Source organism: Oncorhynchus mykiss, chromosome 25, assembly GCF_057628025.1.
Source record: "Oncorhynchus mykiss isolate SJ-2025 chromosome 25, ASM5762802v1, whole genome shotgun sequence".
In the NCBI taxonomy this organism is placed as follows: domain Eukaryota; kingdom Metazoa; phylum Chordata; class Actinopteri; order Salmoniformes; family Salmonidae; genus Oncorhynchus; species Oncorhynchus mykiss.
This window is the reverse complement of record NC_143046.1, coordinates 41425135-41431134: the sequence shown is the minus strand read 5'-3', so window position 1 is coordinate 41431134 and position 6000 is coordinate 41425135. Positions and strand designations below refer to the sequence as shown.

Sequence of the window (6000 nt, the reverse complement as noted above, 5' to 3'; positions counted from 1 at the left end):
GATATTTTTATCCCCAGAATGCGGCACACTTTGAAAGGCGATGACCAACAACGGTCACCGTCTTGACAAGAGTGATCTACTCGAACACGCCCATTGAGATGAGCACGATGCAAGATTTTGCTCTCACGCAGGCCATGTTCGATAGCATCAAAACCATGATACAATTTTGACTGACTGATCTGCAAATAACCTTGAGTAGTCTTTAATGGTGCAAGGTGACTTGTCGATCAGTCAGTCTCAACCTTCCTTTAAATGTCAGCTGCAATGTCGACTGCGCCCACAGTCACACAGAGCCTCTGTGCATGTGCACAGGTGCGCCTCATGCTGCCACAGCGTGGTAGCTACAGGACCAAAACAGCAGAGAAGTTTAGCCTTGCGCTTCAACGCGGCTGGTTATTACGGAAATGGACCCACTACCACGGTTTACTTCTTGCATCTACGACATTTCCCGTCATCTCACTTAGTCTACCTTTAAACCCAACCTAACCTATAACCTGACCCAACACCTTATGCATTACTGTCCCACAGTGGCAAGAAGTAACATCCCCAAAAACATCAAAACTAAACATAAATGTCTCCTAGTATCCCAGACATCAGTTTTATTGTTTGTGTTATGGCCAGAAAGTAGCCTAAGGGAAAATCTCAACTGCATACTTCTCCAGTCCTCTCTCCGTAGCCTTCTCAAAACTTAAAGGAGGAGGTCAAAGTGGAGGGACCTCTGGTTTTCTCATCTAATGGGTTTTGAGAAGAAGATGAGGACACAAGGAGCATTCAATTGAGATCTTCCCATAGGCAACGTTCTGTCCTTAAACACTAACACTAAAACTGAAATCATACTGATCAAAAATAGAAATGCAACATGCAACAATTTCAATATTGTACTGAGTTACAGTTCATAAGGAAATCAATCAATTGAAATGCATTCATTAGGTCCTAATCTATGGATTTCACATGACAGGGCAGGGGAGCAGCCACGAGAGGGTATGGGCCCACCCACTTGGTAGTGAAGTCCACCCACTGGGGAGCCAGGCCCAGCCAATCAGAATGACTTTTTCCTCACAAAAGGTCTTTATTGCAGATAGAAATACACACTCCATCATACAAACCTGCAGGTGAAAAAGCTGGATGTGGAGGTCCTGGGCACGTGGTCTGCGGTTGTGAGGCCGGCTGGACGTACTAACAAATTCTCTAAACCGACGTTGGAGGCGGCTTATGGAAGAGAAATGAACATTCAATTCTCTTGAAACAGCTCTGTTGGACATTCCTGCAGTCAGCATTCCAATTGTACGCTCCCTCAAAACTTGTGACATCTGGGGCATTGTGTTGTGTGACAAAACTGCACATTTTAGAGTGGCCTTTTATTGTCCCCAGCACACAGTGCACCAGTGCAATGATCATGCTGTTTAATCAGCTTCTTGATATGCCACACCTGTCAGGTGGATGGGTTATCTTGGCAAAGGAGAAATGCTCACTAACAGGGATGTCAACAAATGTGTCCACAGCATTTTTGAGAAATAAGCCTTTTGTGCATTTGGAACACTTCTGGGATCTTACATTTTGTGTTTTTGTTCAATATCTATAATATGAAATCAAAATAGAAATGTGTTTAGAAAACTTAAACTTAAAGTGGATCTGAAAACTAACTGAAACTGAACTTCATTTCAAATAAAATCTTAAAACGGATAGAAATAAAAACCAATATAAAAACACAAAACTATAATAACCTTTTGTGCGTGCTTTCATATGTGCATGCACGCATGTGAGCACGTCTGACCAGAAGTGACACGAAACCCTGGAGATGGCCAGAGGATTATTGACCTCCAATAAGAACCTTTGAGTAATGGCTGGACAGAGGACAATGAGGACTTCCACCAGGCCACAAAGCCCCTTTCCATCTGCCCTTTCCATCCAGGCCATCCCAGCTGCAGCCGGAGCCTCCAGATGTGAAGCTTGCCTGCCTGTGGAAAAAGGGGGCCCTGGCCACCTGCCAGAGAGCAGAGAGAACGTGTTTCCTGGTTTCCAGAGGAGCCCTGTGTCCATTAGGCATCAAACTAGAGAAATCAGTCTAAAACAAGGAGGGACTAACTGGATTTATAATTGTAAATGTTTTTTATGTGTAAATTGTAAATGTTTATTATGTGCCCTAATGAACATGATCCTTGTGTCCCCCAGTCTCAGGAGCAGTGGAACCTGAGACGGCATCCAAGGGCAACCCTGGTGGTGAGCGCGAGGTGCAGCTACACCCATGGGGGCGACACTTCAAATACAATCAGAGCGGATGACGGAAACACCGCAGGGACCGCAGTCAGGGTCTGGGAGAGAAAAGACACATGGGAGCGCATGAGGTGCCCTGACATTGAACAGAGTGCAATAGGAACCTGCATGGAAAGGGTCGAACACCTTCTAAATACAGAATCAGACAGATATGCATATTAGTCACCTGTGCTGAACCCAATGACACACTGAGTATGCTCTTTCTCCCTGGAAGTTCAAGGTTGAGACACGTTCTTAGCACAGTTTGGTAATCCCCTTTGAATCACAATTGGGATATACACAGCATTCCTCTCAAATGAACGTAACATATACTGTACCTCGTAGAGATTTTGCTGTTGAAAAGAGAGCCACCTTCTCCGAACAGAAGTTGCATTGGTGTCACTGTAAATACAATGTGTCCCATTCTAAATCCTCTTACATTCCATACTTTAACAGCCCTCGCATTCTGTCTTTAACATTGTGATCCATTTACTGTATTTATTTTATTCCAAGAGAAATGGCCCTGTTGGGCGACCATTTCTATGGCCACTGATAGGCATCACTCAGAAGGGGGAGATGAGAGGGTTTGCTAGCTGCCACAAGAGATCCTCGGTACCCAGGTGTCTGACAGAATGCTGTGACCATCTCAGCCTCAGGAGAGTGTCCCTCCAACATCAGAACAACTCAAAGTCAAACCGACAGGGCTTTTCCTTTATGTTCCCAAACTTTTCGATTTAAAGATGCCCCTGCTTTTCTACTGAGATCAAATCCCCTCCTCCCCGACCAGATTAGGGGTGCTGGTGGGGGGTACAGAGTGGCTTGCAGGCCTATATTAAAATGCCGTCCCGCTGTTGACAAGCGCTCTTTGAACATGGCGAGCAGGGAGAGTACAGAGACTCAAGACGGATGTTCCTGTTCTGGAAAATTATTCCAAGAGAGGCCAAGAACACCTCTGGCAATTTCCCCCCCCATGATTGTACCCTGTAATGATAGCATGTTATTTTTCTGTGTCGACTGAGTAGTGTGCACAGCAAGGTGCATCTTTAAGGTGCTTTTTCCTTGTCCTGGATTGTGCTTATGCCAAAGTGTATAAACTGAGGCTATGCATTGTGTGCAAGACGACTGATTCCTCTTTTAATCCGATTGGAGCACATTATGTGCCCTTTGTAATCTATTTCTAATCTAATGTATTTCAACAGTGCAAATTCTCCTTGATAATCACGTGTTCCATTGATCCCTCTTACAATGGCTAATTGTCTAATTCTGTAAATCTGGTCACTGTATCATCAGGCCTCTGGGCCTCCCATTCTGTCTTAAAAGAATCAGGTGCTCAGGGCTAGCCAAGTAGGTTGGCCGATCTGTTTGTTGGTCTGTCTGTTGGTTGGTTTGTATCCGTTTTTCTATCCCAATGTCCCTGCTTCATAACCAAAGGTATCCAGACCATATCCCCATTGTCAAAATGGAAGCGTATGTTGTGCAAATGACGCTCAGCTGCCTAGTCAGTTTCACTCACATACTATACACTGAGTGTACAAAATGTTGGCCTGGTATGGTTCCCAATCACAAACAGCTGTTTATCGTTGTCTCTGAATGGGGGATCATATTTAGGTAGCCATTTTCCCCATTATGATTTGTGGGATCTTGTCTACTGATAGTTGCCTGTGTGCACACCAGTAGCTTCACGTTTCGTTTGGTATTTTGTTGTTTTTGTTTCGGTGTTAATTTAATAAAGTAATATGGATGCCTATCACGCTGCACCTTGGTCCACTCATTTCGACGAACCATTAAACAGGCAAAGCGTCAATACAGGACTAAGATTGAATCATACTACACCGGCTCCGACGCTCGTCTTATGTGGCAGGGCTTGCAAACTATTACAGATTACAAAGGGAAGCACAGCCGTGAGCTGCCCAGTTACATGAGCCTACCAGAGGAGCTAAATCACTTTTATGCTCGCTTCGAGGCAAGCAACACTGAATCATGCATGAGAGCATCAGCTGCTCCGGACGACTGTGTGATCACGCTCTTTGTAGCCGACGTGAGTAAGACCTTTAAACAGGTCAACATACACAAGGGCCAGACGGACTACTAGGACGTGTGCTAACCAACTGGCAGGTGTCTTCACGGACATTTTCAACCTGTCCCTGTCCGAGTCTGTAATACCAACATGTTTCAAGCAGACCACCATAGACCCTGTGCCCAAGAACACAAAGGCAACCTACCTAAATGACTACAGACCCGCAGCACTCACAGCCGTGGCCATGAAGTGCTCTGAAAGGTTGGTAATGGCTCACATCAACACCATTATCCCAGAAACCCTAGACCCACTACAATTTGCATACCGCCCAAACAGATCCACAGATGCAATCTCTATTGCACTCCAAACTGCCCTTTCCCACTTGGACAAAAGGAACACTTATGTGAGAATGCTATGCTACCCTCAAAGGGAGGAGGTCACAGACCTGGCCGGGTGGTGCCAGAATAACAACCTATCCTTCAACGTAACCAAGACTACGGAGATGATTGTGGACTACAAGAAAAGGAGGACCGAGCACACCCCCATTCTCATCGATGGGGCTGTAGTGGAGCAGGTTGACAGCTTCAAGTTCCTTGGTGTCCATCAACAACAAACTAGAATGGTCCAAACACACCAAGACAGTCGTGAAGAGGGCACGACAAAACCTATTTCCCCTCAGGAAACTAAAAAGATTTGGCATGGGTCCTGAGATCCTCAAAAGGTTCTACAGCTGCAACATCGAGAGCATGGTTGCATCACTGCCTGGTACGGCAATTTCTCGGCCTCTAACTGCAAGGCACTACAAAGGGTAGTGTGTACGGCCCAGTACACCACTGGGGCTAAGCTGCCTGCCATCCAGAACCTCTACACCAGGCGGTGTCACAGGAAGGCCCTAAAAATTGTCAAAGACCCCAGCCACCCCAGTCATAGACTGTTCTCTCTACTACCACATTGCAAGCGGTACCGGAGTGCCAAGTCTAGGACAAAAAGGCATCTCGACAGTTTTTACCCCCAAGCCATAAGACTCCTGAACAGGTAATCAAATAGCTACCCGTACTATTTGCATTGTGATCCCCCCCCCCCCCTGCAACCCATTTTTACGCTGCTGCTACTCTCTGTTTATCATATATGCATAGTCACAATAACTATACACTCAATGTACATACTGTCTCAATTGGGCCGACCAACCAGTGCTACCGCACATTGGCTAAACGGGCTATCTGCATTGTGTCCCACCACCCGCCAACCTCTCTTTTACGCTACTGCTACTCTCTGTTCATCATATACACATAGTCACTTTAACCATATCTACATGTACATACTACCTCAATCAGCCTAACCTGTGTCTTCATGTAGCCTCGCTACTTTTCTAGCCTGTCTTTTTTTAACTGTTGTTTTATTTCTTTACCTACCTATTTTTCACCTAATACCTTTATTGGTTAGAGCCTGTAAGTAAGCATTTCACTGTAAGATTGTATTGTATTGTATTCGGCACACGTGACAAATAAACTGATTTGATTTGATTCATCTACACTGGTTGAAGTGGATATAAGAGTTGACACGAATAAGGGATCATAGCTTTCAACTGGATTCACCTGGTAAGTCTATGTCATGGAAAGAGCAGGTGTTCCTAATGTTTTTAACATTCAGTGTATATCTCCTAATCTGTGAGCACTCTCAGGGATAATGGGGGGATTTCGTCAGTCAGTCAGTCAGTCAGTCAGACAGAC

At 45.2% G+C, this 6000-nt stretch overlaps 1 pseudogene; it reads right to left on the bottom strand.

Annotated features, from left to right (window-relative positions):
- Window positions 1–2305: 2305 nt before the first annotated feature.
- Window positions 2306–6000, bottom strand: part of LOC149971997 (general transcription factor II-I repeat domain-containing protein 2A-like) — a 62849-nt pseudogene continuing 59154 nt past the window's right edge.